General features: G+C 44.8%; 1 protein-coding gene across 3 annotated transcripts in view; it reads left to right on the top strand.

Moving 5' to 3' along the window:
* PLD1 (phospholipase D1) overlaps window positions 1-12,903 on the top strand; it is a 137,536-nt gene that overhangs the window by 15,300 nt on the left and 109,333 nt on the right. Inside the window, exon 2 of one of the 3 annotated variants that reach the window (XM_054039303.1) lies at window positions 3,365-3,467. The exons of 1 other annotated variant lie outside the window; for it this stretch is intronic. The gene's annotated coding sequence lies outside the window, so the exon portion shown is untranslated. Of the gene's footprint in view, window positions 1-3,364; window positions 3,468-7,274; window positions 7,406-12,903 lie in introns of those variants that run through there. One more of the 3 variants, XM_054039304.1, reaches the window with a different exon arrangement.

Raw genomic sequence — 12,903 nt, 5'->3', positions numbered from 1 at the left:
GGGCAGGGGGGTAGCTCAGGGTACAGGGAGAGGGGTAGCTAGGGACTGTGTGCGGGCAGGGGGGTAGCTAAGGATGCAGGGATGAGGGTAGCTAGGGGCTGTGTGCTGGGAGGGGGGTACCTCAGGGTGCAGGGAGAGTGTAGCTCAGGGTGCAGGGATGAGGGTAGCTAGGGGCTGTGTGCTGGGAGGGCTCCCCTGCAGTGCCGGGTTTACAATGGCACCAGTGGCGCCATGGAACTGGGCCCATGCTCAGAAGGGGCCCTGGCCTGCTCTGCTTGCACTGCACCCTGAGACCCTGCCAGCCCACTGAGTCCCCTGCCACCCCGCCCACCACTTGCTCCTCTCGGCCAGCCGAGGGCTCCTCTCCACCTCCTGGCCCCTCCCGCCGGCTTCTCTCTGCCTCCTGGCCAGATCCCAGTGCACCTCCAGCTCCGGGCAGTCTCTGCTTCCCATCACCTGGGGGGGCCCACCTATCTCCCTGGAGCTGAGCCGCCTGGGACTAATCATAGAATCATAGAATATCAGGGTTGGAAGAGACCTCAAGAGGTCATCTAGTCCAACCCCTGCTCAAATGATGCAGAAGCCTGGCCAGTCTCAGCCAGTTGCAGAGGGAGGGTGGGGGGGGCAGTGTGGGGAGCTTGGCTGGGCCCCTCCAGGCAAGTGGGTCCTGAGGGAGCCCGGACCGGGCAGCGCTTTAACATTGCCAATGAAGACGTGCCCCCAGTGGTTGGAAGCTGAAGCTAGATAAATTCAGACTAGAAATGAGGCTCAATTTGTAACAGTGAGGACTGTTAACCACTGGAACAACTTATCAAGGGACGTGGATTGATCTCTTTCCAGTCAAAATTAGGTATCTTTCTAAAAGATACGCTATAGCTAGCAGAAGTTATGGGGCTGATGCAAAATCACTAGGTGAGGTTCTATGGCTTGTGTTGTGCACAGGGCCGGCTACAGGCACCAGCCCACCAAGCATGTGCTTGGGGCGGCGCCTGGAGGGGGGCGGCGCGGCGGGGCGCTCCGGCCCGAGAGCGGGGCCGCGACTGGGCTCGCCGCCCTCCCCGCGGTGCTCCGGCTGCCGGGGAGAGCGGAGCCGCAGCGGGCTCGCCACCCTCCCCCTGGCGCTCCCTAGGGCGGCAAAAAAGCCAGAGCGGGCCCTGGTTGTGCAGGAGGTCAGACTAGATGATCATAAATTATGGAGCCTTCTGGCCTTAAAATCTCAAAATATGTGAGAACCATGGCCAGCATTTCTTGTTTTGTTGCCACCAGGTGGTGCTGGTGATTTCTTCTTCACCCAGTGCTAAGCAGACTTCTTGTAAGATGACTAGTACATGAAAGAAACAGTGTGTTCTTTTTTGCTTGTTTATGATGTATGGACTTTTTTTTTCTCCACGTATTTTATACATGATCAATTCAAGTCTTACCTACTCTTATGGGGACAGAGGCAGTAGTAAAATAATGACATCACAAATTGAGAGAATGAAAATGGAACAATTAAGAGTAGAAGTCACTTTGAGTCAGGTTGTTCAAACCCTTTTTGTTTAACTCTTATTTAACTTAAGTGCCTAGCAGACACTTGAGAGTAAAGATGTCTGTTAAAGTATCAGCTCCCTCAGCTTTTCAGTCACTAGGGGAGAGCTCACAAATCCTCCTCTTCATCATCATCATCATCATAATTAATAAAAAGAGTGAGACACCTTCCCTCCCCCACAAGAGGTCCCCAACACCATGAGGGAAGATCAGACTTGACGTTCCTGATATGCCTAAAGGTGAAACTCAAGCAGAGGGGAAAAAAAGAAAAAAAAAACACACCCCCAACATTTCAGGCCTTCTTCAAACATGATAAAGAAACAGAAAAGGGTGCAAACTCAATTTAAAAAAAAATCTTTGCATGCCACCTCTAAGGCCTTGTCTACACACATGAGTTACTATAGTTAAAGTGATACAACTCCCCTAGTGTGGACACAGTTAGTTATATTGATATAAAGGTGTCTTATACTGGTATCGCTTGTTGTTCCCATATGGGAATATGCCATACTGGTGTAAGGCACCTTCGTAACAGTATAACTGCTTCAGCATTAGGGGTTTCAGCCATATAACTGTATTGGGAACCCCCGCCCTTCTGCCCTCCAATTCACATAGTTATACCATGGCCCATGATGCCAGCCTCCAATATCCTCTTGTTACATTTTCCAACAAGCATCTTTGTGCTTTCTCCTATGCTCCCCTGCCCCCATGGTCAGGAGGTGCTCCCCATCAACATCCACAAAGCTACCGCATTATCATCCTTCAGATAATGGCTGCTTTTGTGCAGAGACGATTGACCAATATTGTCTCATTGTTTTCTTGTATGCCCACGTCTGTATATATCTATCTGTTATCTCTTGTGTTACACTTAGATTGTAAGCCCTCGGGGCAGGGACCGTCTTTTTATTCTGTTTGTACAGTACCTAGCACAATTGGATCCTGGTAGATGACTAGGGCTCCTAAGTGCTATGGTAAAACAAATAACAAATAATAATATCGGTGCAAAAATGTGTCTAGACCAAACATGGGTCAGATTCATCCCAACTGTGACTCCATTGAAGTCAGTGAGGAATCTGGCAATTTTTTTTTGTCTTCTCCATATCTATGCTATTTTCCCAGTAATGACTGTGTGTAAAACTCTCTCTCTCAGTTCTCTTCTTCCCGGAGGTTCAATTACAGAATTATAAGAACCTAAGATTAGATGTTCTTGACAGCTCCCAGACTTGAGTTTATGAGCAGGTCCCTGAGCTGCAGATAATAATAGTAACACTTAGCATTTGTATAGAGCCATCCATCTAAAATTCTCAAAAGTACTTTAATTGATTAAGCTTCACAACACCCATCTGAGGTCCTTATTATAGACAGGGAGACAGAGAGGCTAAATGACTTGCCCAATCAGTCAGTGTTGAGATGGGGAATTAGAACCCACTTCCACTGACTCCCAGTCCGTATTATTAATTTGTATTATAACATCACCCAGAAGCCCTATTTAGATTGGAGCTTCATGGTGGTAGGCCTTATCTAAACTCATAGTAAAAGACAATGCCTACCCCAAAGATTTTTGTCTACTGGGCTCTGATCCAGACAACATTGCCTCCTGCCAAAGGGAGCAGAGATGTATTGCTGCTTGTGTACAATGTCTGTGTTGTAAGGAAATCATTTGAGGGGCCTTTGGAAAATCTGTTCTGTGATCAAGACCTGTGTGTGTGCCTCTCTTTCTCATATGCACAGGCTTTTGCCTGATGGGAGGCATTAGTAAATGGAAAATTTAAAAGAGAAGAAAAAAAATTAATCAGCGAAAATAAAAAGTTATACTAATATCCATCCTTTGCACTTACAGAATACAGCATCTTCGATGCAAGTGTGACCCTCATGCAATGCTTCCACACCAGGAAATCAAAGTGCTGTATGTTAAATAAACTTCACGCTGCCCTGTGCTGTAGGTAAGTGTTGATGTATATGGAAGGTTACACAGAGGTTCAGGGACTTGCCAGAGATCACAGATTACATCAGGGAGACAAGGTGGGTGACGTAATATCTTTTATTGGACCAACATCTATTGGTGAGAGAGACAAGCTTTTGAGCCACACAAAGGGCTTGGCTACACTCGGGACTTCACAGCGCTGCCACGGCACCGCTGCCGCGGCAGCGCTGTGAAGTGCGAATGTAGTCGCGCCGCCAGCGCTGCGAGAGAGCTCTCACAGCGCTGTAGGTACTCCACCTCTCCGAGGGGAATAGCTTGCAGCGCTGCGAGCGCTGCAGGCTCTGATTACACTACCGCTTTACAGCGCTGCACTCGCTGCGCTCAGGTGGGGGCGTTTTCACACCCCTGAGCGCAGCAAGTTGCAGCGCTGTACAGCCCCAGTGTAGCCGTAGCCAAAGCCAAAGCTGTTCTTTAGGTCTGGGAAAGGTACTCCGGCGTCACAGCTAAATGCAAGGAGGGGACAGATTGTTTAGTGTACAGTTAGCACATATTGTAAGGGACCATTCAAGGCGGAGTGTTCCTTTAACACCTCTGCAGTCATAAGACAAAAAAAGGGGGTTACAGATTGTTGTAATAAACCATAAATCCAGTGTCTCTGTTCAGTCCATGATTTTTAGTGTCTAGCTGAGTGATTAATTTAAGCTCCCAGACTCATCTTTTCAAAGTGTTGTGTAGGTTTCCCCTGAGGATGAGGACTGACAGGTCAGATATAGAGTGATCACGTGCACCACAGGAGTTTTATTTTTTATCATTTGCCTTTGTGAGTTCATTCAAGAGCAAGGCGATTGTCTGGTTTCACCCACATAATTGTTGTTGGGGCATTTAGTGCACTGGATGCATTTAGCTGTGATGCTTGGAGTACTTTTCCCAGGTAGCGTTGCCAACTCTCCAGGATTGTCCTGGAGTTTCCAGGAATTAAAGATTAAGCTTTAATTAAATATTATGTCATGTAACAAAACCTCCAGGAATATGTCCAAACAAAATTGGCAACCCTATTCCCAGACCTGAAGAAGAGCTCTCTATGGCTCAAAAGTTTGTCTCTCTCACCAAGAGGAGCTGGTCCAATAAAAGACATTACCTCATCCACCTGGTCTCTCTAATATCTTGGGACTGACTTAGCTATAATTACATTGCATAGAGACTAAATCAGGACCAGGGATGGGAATAGAAAACAAAAGTTCTGACTTGCTGGCCCGTGTTTTAGCCACTAGACGCACTGTCTGCCTTCAAAATCACGAACTGAAAAAGGACCGATGCCAAGTATCCATTTGAAGATTTACATCCGAGAAAGGGAATGTCGTGGGAACTCCAACAAGGCATTAATGGGCATGCGCACAACCTTGCATCTTCTTGGAGAAGGGAATGATGGGTGTAAAATATGCTCTGTTCCGCTGCCTGATAGAGCTCTCAGCAGTGCCAGCCTATTGATCTAAAATGTTTGTTTCCCCTTGCTGCTGGTTCCTCAGTAATCATTCTTTCTGCCAAAATCAACTAGACTTAATAGGAGAGAAGACAAACATGTATTAGCTGAGCTAAAGCTCATGAGCTTGGAAGGATTTGCCAGAACTCGGTTAGCAGCTCCAATAGAAGTAAGGAAATTGAAATTAACTCTTGGGTAAAATTAAGAAGCAAGTAGCTTAAGTGCTGGATGGTCCATGAAGTTGGACTGATTTCCATCTCTGTTTCCAGAGTGTCCCCTCCTGCACAAGAGCATGCAGAGGGGAACAAAGTAATGGGGAAATGCCACAGCTCCATTGGAGGAAGAAGCCACTTGTTCTCCTATCCCCATCCCAGTTCATGGTCCTGGCAAGCATGTGGCATGAGCAAAGGCAGAACTCAAATGGACAGCTGGGGCCAGGAATCCAGGCCCACAGATCACAGGCAGCTACTCTGAGGGACTATCCTGCAACCCCTTTCCACCCAAGGCAGCATGGCTGGTGCATTAGCATGCAGTGTCATTGGCTCATTGCCCAGTGCTGCGCTCTGTGACACTGCAGCTTTCCCTGCAGACTGGTTTATGTGCAGTGTAGCATGACTTCCCCTCCCCAGCTCTGGCCCTATCTGCTTCTTGCAGAGGAGGCAAGGTGATGTCATAGATGTGGTTAGGGTGACCAGACAGCAAATGTGAAAAATCTGGACAGGGGGTGGTGGGTAATAGGAGCCTATATAAGAAAAAGACCCAAAAATCGGGACTGTCCCTATAAAATTGGGACATCTGGTCACCCTAGATGGGGTGCAGCATTCTGCACAACTACTTTTCTTTTCCATAGGGTTCCATCATGATTTCCATCACAGATTTGTGCCCCTCCTTGCTGCAGATCGGTAGGAGCCTCTGGACTCCTGAACCCCATCTACACTGGTCCAAGAATCAAGCGTGCTGAATCACTTTAAATCACAGCTTGCAGTGTTTACAGGCTAACTCAGTTTAAAACCAGTGGGGCTGACTGGTGTGAACTGAGACAAGCAATGTTTAAAACCAGTTGGGAAGCCCAGTTAGACTAAATGCACATGATCCAGTTCAGCTAACATGATTTGAGACCTGTTGTAAATGGAACTTTTATTGACAATTTGGATCTTGTTCAGGGGCTGGACTCTAAGCTCACTTACATCACTGAAGTAGGTGAAGTTACTCTGGATTTACCTCAGTAGAACAAAGGTCAGAGTCTGTTCCCAAATTGTTTTTATGTGATGCAAGTGTGAGGGTCATAATTTAGTTCCTATCAGACAAGTGTTTCCTTCTAAAAAAACACAACCCCTTACAGCAATCTCAGCAAAGAGACAGGCATGAAGATTGAATTACAGTATCCATTTCTCTTATGCTGCATTTACATGGGCAAGGTTCAGACTCATGAGTCTCCTGTAGGGCAGGTGCAGTGAAGCTGTAGTAGTAGACGACAGGTTTTAGGCATTTTTACTGGGACTATTCTGTGTTTGTACAGTACCTAGCACAGTAGGGTCCTGGTCCATGACTAAGGTTCTGTGGTAATACAAATAATTAATAATAATAACAACGTGTAGAGAGGGTTTTTGTTTCCCTGACTGTCAGTTCAGAGCCTTACTAAGTACTAAAATACTGTCTGTCTGTCTCTCTCAAAGAAATCTGCTACTCTGCATGTTAAAAAGGGCTTTGGGAATGTGCACATGAAATTATCTGACTAGTTCAACATTTGGAGACTAGCGCTACTCAGAGCTGACCCAAATATGACCATAGCTATTAGCTTGTGATATACTAATAACATCATGTGTATTTCACTCAATGTGAACTTGCATGGCTTTCTCTCCCTTCCCTCAATCAAATATACTTATTTCTTGGCTGCAGTAGCTGGAAAACTGACTTTCCCTTGTGGTTTATATGAGGAGAGGACAAAGGAGAAAATTGTTCCCTTCTGTCAGGGCCAAATTCTCCTCTGAGTTACACCACTTAAGTCTGAAGTAAAGTAACTTGAGTCGGTACGGTTACACAGGTATCAATGTGGAATAACTAAGAGCAAATTTTGTCCCTAAACATTCACCATTTGTTGCATGTTTGGCTGTAATAATAAGTACATAAAAATAAAAATGTAGCAGAAATCATTAGCTCGCTCTGCCTCTGGCTTTTCCCCTCCCTCTCTCTGTTTCCCAATATTCTATTTAACATATGGGGAGTGGTTTTCACTTTATTTGCAATGCTCATAGGCTAAAGTAACTTGTGGGTTGGGCATGCCTTAATTTGCCTTTAGGGAGTCAGCCTGAATACTTGAACTGAAGCACTTAGGAAGACGCAGCTTTTTCTGTCTGTGCAGAGTTCTGTGTGGTTATTTTTCTTATAGTAGCATTCTGCTGGATATTCACTTAATAGGAAAGGAGGGTTTTCATTTTAAAAGCATCATGAGGCACCTACTTTCACAGGGGCACAAGGTTAGTAAAGAAAGATTTGAAGTTATTCACGGATTGCCAAATGTCATTTTCTTTCATTGTATTTATTGCCAAGCTAACATGGAACAGCTGATAGAGTAATGCTGTCAGATCATTGCTTTATGTCTGAGGGGGCTGGGAGGGGGCAGCAATTTTAGAATTTTTCAGAAAGAAAAGGAAAAATACTTAAAAGTGTGATGGCACTTTTCAAATTAATACATTGATTGGATATTGCCTTTTTTTAGCTGTGTAGAAGTTGGGAAGCCAAGTTCAAAGGTATCGCCCTGGTCTAGACAATACACGTCTAGACTGACTTTTCTTTGTAACCTTCCATACTTTAAATGTGGTATGACTGACTTTTTGTCTGTGATGCTGAGTGCCCCGCTCTCACTGACGTCAAAATGGAAGCTGTGGGTGTTTTTCATTCCCTAAAAATTATTACTGTCTTAATAGTTTCAAACAGTGCAATATTTTGATGTGAACTTGAGCATCTCCTAGAGATGTCCTGTACATTGAATTAGGTGTGTGCTGCCCTTTGGCCAGCATAGTTTCAGAGACAGTGAAACAGTCATTTAGCATTATCTCTTTGGACATCTGCCAGCTCAGAATATTGGGTAAAAGTGGGCATTTCTTTGACACATTTGAGCAACCACTGCTGCTCAACTAAGGACCTGAAGGAAGAACAGTTTGACTAGTCAGAAGTTGAGGTTTCTTTGCCTGTTTATATTACTGTTCCTTTGCTTGATGTGAGTTTAAGATGCTCTGTCTCCAGAATTGGAGCCTGATCTTGGAAGGTGCTAAGCATTAAACACTAAGCATAAATGCTGCCCAAATTCAGACCTACTGCAACTCCATTGACTTCAGGGGAGTTGTTACATCTTTTTTTTCCCCCAGGGCTGAATTTGGCTGATCATACATAACAAGAATATATGTATTATGTGTTAGTATCTACAGATCCTGCTCCTAATTGCACCAGTGCAACCTTATTGAAGTAATTTAGGTTACATAGAAGTATCTGTGTGTAGAGTGAACAGGAGTACTTGTGGCACCTTAGAGACTAACAAATTTATTAGAGCATAAGCTTTCGTGGACTATGGCCCACTTCTTCGGATGCATATGTGTGTAGAGTTTGACCCCTTCTGTATTATTATAATCTTATCAAATGAATAGCCCTCAGTAAATAAAACTAAATAAGGAGTACAAATGATAATGGGACCTATTGATAAAAATCAAATCAAAATGTCATTGAGTGACCGATTAAGAATATGTGGAAAGCACCTATTCCTAAGGGTCTTGATTCTCGGTAAGTCATAAGGGTCGGATTTTTCAGGGGCAACTAGGGGGGTTAGGCATCCAGCTCTCACTGAGAGTGAACTCTAGGATGTATAATAGATTTCAAAATCCATCTCATGATCCAAAACCTGTTCAGATATTTGATTTAGTCCAGGTACGTATTTTAAAAGTCCCCATTGCAGGATTCTGGGAAATTATTTATGTGGATGTGTCCCGGCTAATGTTGCTGGACAAGACTGTAATGTAAATTAATTGAGATTTATTGTGCTTAAGCTGTTTTTTCATTTCCCAGAAACATGCACTCCTTCCATTGAAGAGACACCTGTAAGTGTGCTGTAGCTAATGGAGTTAGGTCTACACCTACCGTGCTCAGAGCTGATGACAGAGCAATTTTTTGCAGTCACAGTTTTGTTCTTTTAAAACTGCTGTGGATGCTCGTTTATGTAAAACACTTTTCTTGTGAATTGATCCACTCTGGCATGAAGCAGAATAGATTATATGACACAAACATAAAATTTGACTAGCTCTGTAACAGTAACAAAGTGTGAGACATTGTTAACCTAGAGAATTTTATGAAGTTTTCTTTTTTCTCTGAGTGTGTCCACTTTAAGGAAAATAATCATGATTCACAATGGGATTGCCCTCCTCAACCAGGGATTTTTTTTTACAAGTGACTTCACAAAAAAACTAAGAAAATAGGTGCAGTTTGCATATTTTAGCCATCTATTACAAATTGTTGACACATTTTTTCACACAGTTGTTAACTCTGCAGTCTGGGAGAAATGATCTTAAATCAATTAGCAAACCTGCTGGGAATTCAGAAGCATAAGATATGCATTTTGCTGGTATTGCCATAGATTTTTATCGACCCTAAACTTCAGCTTTTTTTAAAAAATTAAAACCGTTTATATTTATTCAAATTTCTAAGAATGTCTTCTCTGCATACATTGAATGAGGGCTGGAAGCAGGGCTGGCGCAACCCATTAGGCGACCTTGTCAGCAGGTAAATAAACTGGCCCAGCCCTCCAGGGTGCTTACCCTGGAGAGCCGCATGCCAAACATTGCCGACCCCTGGGTTAGCAGCTTGGGTTTAAGCCTTTAGGGCAGGGGTCGGCAGCCTTTCAGAAGTGGGGTGCCGAGTCTTCATTTATTCACTCTAATTTAAGGTTTCGTGTGCCAGTAATACATATATAATATATAACTAAACTGTTGTACGTAAAGTAAATAAGGTTTTTAAAATGTTTAAGAAGCTTCATTTAAAATTAAATTAAAATACAGAGCCCCCTAGACTGGTGGCCAGGACCCGGGCAGTGTGATTGCCACTGAAAATCAGCTTATGTGCCATGTTTGGCATGCGTGCCATAGGTTGCCTACCCCTGCTTTAGGGGAACATGGCATTGAATTTGTACTGCTAATCTGAGTTAAAGCCAAATTGCCGTGTCTTCACTGATATTTTATCCTGAGTTAACTGACACAGATTTGCTCACCCGAGTTAAGAGCACACTTGTTATTTGCCTGAGAGTGGGGCTGAGTGCAAATGTGGTGGTCCTAAAACTGAATGGCAGGTGTGTGACATTGCTAAACAAAATGGTCTGATTTCCTCTCTGGGTGTGTTTTTCCTGGACTGTGTAATGTTAGTGTTTGAATGGTCTCACTCTCCTATTTTGCTGCTCTTGTTTTATTAACCATTTTTTTACAACATTTCCCCCTCTTTATTACTTCGCCCTCACGAGTCCTGTTCTGTGGAAACTCACCCCGAGGGGCTGAACATGATTCACTCCTGAGCCATCAAGATGCTCTTGCATGTTGGCTAGAGCTGCAGAGAGGAAGTCACATTTTGGTTTATGTTTTTTCAAAACTTTTGTTGGGCAGGTTTTTATTTTTTACATTACCTAAGGGGAGTTCAGGTCTGGTTCAGTTTTCTCTGGAGGGCAGAGCACAGAGAGAGGGATGCTTCAGATAAATGTTTCTGGTTTGGGCCATCATAAGTTCACCATAAGTCATGAGAGAGTGATGTTTGATGATGTGTAAGCAAAACTGAGCTTGATTTTGTTTAGCACAAGAGAAATAGATGGCCCAACGTTGACAACTGCATGATATTTCCAGGAAATTTGTTTATTCTCTTTTCTGCTATCGTGGACTTTGGTTTCATTAATAAAAACAGGTGTCACCACTAGGTGTATGATCACAATACAGTAACTCCTCACTTATCGTTGTAGTTATATTCCTGAAAAATGCGACTTTAAGCGAAACGATGTTAAGCAAATCCAATTTCCCCATAAGAATTAATGTAAATGAGGGGGTTAGGTTCCAGGGGAAATTTTTTTCACCAGACAAAAGACTATAATATACACACACACACACACACACACACACCGTATAAGTTTTTAACAATACTCGTAGACAGTGATGATGATTGTGAAGCTTGGTTGAGGTGGAGGAGTCAGAGAGTGGGATATTTCCCAGGGAATGCCTTACTGCTAAATGATGAACTAGCAATTGGCTGAGCCCTCAAGGGTTAACTCTCTCACTCTTCAAGGCAGCAGGAATGGAGGGAGAGGAGACAGCATCGCAGACAGAGACAGACACACACCGTGTGTGTGTGAGAGAGAGATACGCATTTTCCCTTTAAGTAGCTGACCCTACTCTTAAGTACACTGCCTTGTTAATTAGATCAGCTTGCTGAGACCAGCTGCGACCAGCAAGCTCCCTCCGTCCTGAGCCCTGTCGTGTGTCCCCCCCTGCTTTATGGAAGATGGGGTAAGCGGGATGCAGGAGCAGGGAGGAGGGGGACACTCTGACATTAGCCCCCCTCTTCCTCCCCTCCCCCTCGCACAGCAAGCAGGAGTCTCAGGGAGCAGCTCCAAGGCAGAGGGCAGGAGCAGCACATGGCAGTGGGGGGAGGGACAGCTGAACTGCCCGGCAATTGATAGCTTGCTGGGCGGCTGCTGCACAGGGAACTTAGGGGAGTGGGGAGCTGATAGGGGGGCTGCCGGTCCACCCTGGTTCCAAGCCCCCACCAGCTAGCTGCAACGGGCTACTCTTCCTGCAAGCAGTGGACAAAGCAGGCAGCTGCCAAACGACGTTAGAAGGGAGCATTGCACAACTTTAAACGAGCATGTTCCCTAATTGATCAGCAAGGTAACAACATTAACCGGGATGACTTTAAGTGAGGAGTTACTGTACTCACACTCTGCCAACCCTGTGTCCATTTACTTGTAAATGGGATGGGGAAGTGGCCTTGCAGAACTGTGAGGTTGTATGAGACAGTTAGTCCCAATCAGCTGCAGTCCCCACCGACATTTCCCTCAGCTTCTCCTTTGGCCTCTAAACAGAGCCTAGATCTGGATAGCTCTGGCTTCCTGCTGAGCTCCTGGGATCCGTGTGAAGCTGCTAGAATTGTGGGTAGGCCCCTCCGTCCCAGCGGGACAATTGGCTGAAAACCCAGCGAGAGACCTTGTGGAGACTTTTCTCCCTTTCCCCCTTCTGAGTGTTTCTTTGCAGGAAGGGGTAAGTCGGGCCCACTGATCTCTACAGTTTTTACTTGCTTGGGCAAAGTGCTGTTGACATCGTCGAGAGTTTACCAAGAAAGGATTGAGTGGACAGTGAGTAAAGATAGCAGGCTTTGGCCTGTGGTTACTTTTTATTAAGTGCCAATGCTAAGCTGGGCAAGGCAGGAAAAAAGGCACACGCTGTCCTGGAAAGGTTTACAGTTGAAGAGGGTTCTGAGTGTATCCTCTGCTTCTGCTCCTCATCCACCTCGAACATTCTCTTCCTCTCTCTGCTCAGGCAAGCTGCTCTGCTGCATTGAGTGGGGAAGCAGCAGCAGCAGGAGAACCAGTGAGTGAGAGGAGGAGGGCAAGCACATTTCTCTCCTTCCTCCCACAGTCCCATGCCTTCTGTGCTGAGGGCGGTGTAGCAGCACCGCCCGTTAGTAATATATAAACATATGCGTTTGAACAGGAACAGATGCCTATCTGTGATCTTAGTATTGCCAAGTAGTGCCTTAATAGTTCAAAAATTATGAGTTAACCCCCCCCCCCAAAATTATGAGATTGGCTTAAAATCACAAAATTTAAAAAAAAATAATAAAAAATATGGAGTTCTTCTTATTTGCCTTCTGGGGTAGGAACCTTTAGAGTTCACACTTTCGAGCTTTCCTCTGCAGCCATTAGGGCCTAGAACCTTTTTGTTTTTTTTTAAATGAA

This window comes from Malaclemys terrapin, chromosome 9 (genome assembly GCF_027887155.1).
Source record: "Malaclemys terrapin pileata isolate rMalTer1 chromosome 9, rMalTer1.hap1, whole genome shotgun sequence".
In the NCBI taxonomy this organism is placed as follows: domain Eukaryota; kingdom Metazoa; phylum Chordata; order Testudines; family Emydidae; genus Malaclemys; species Malaclemys terrapin.
This window is presented reverse-complemented; position numbering and strand designations above follow the sequence as displayed.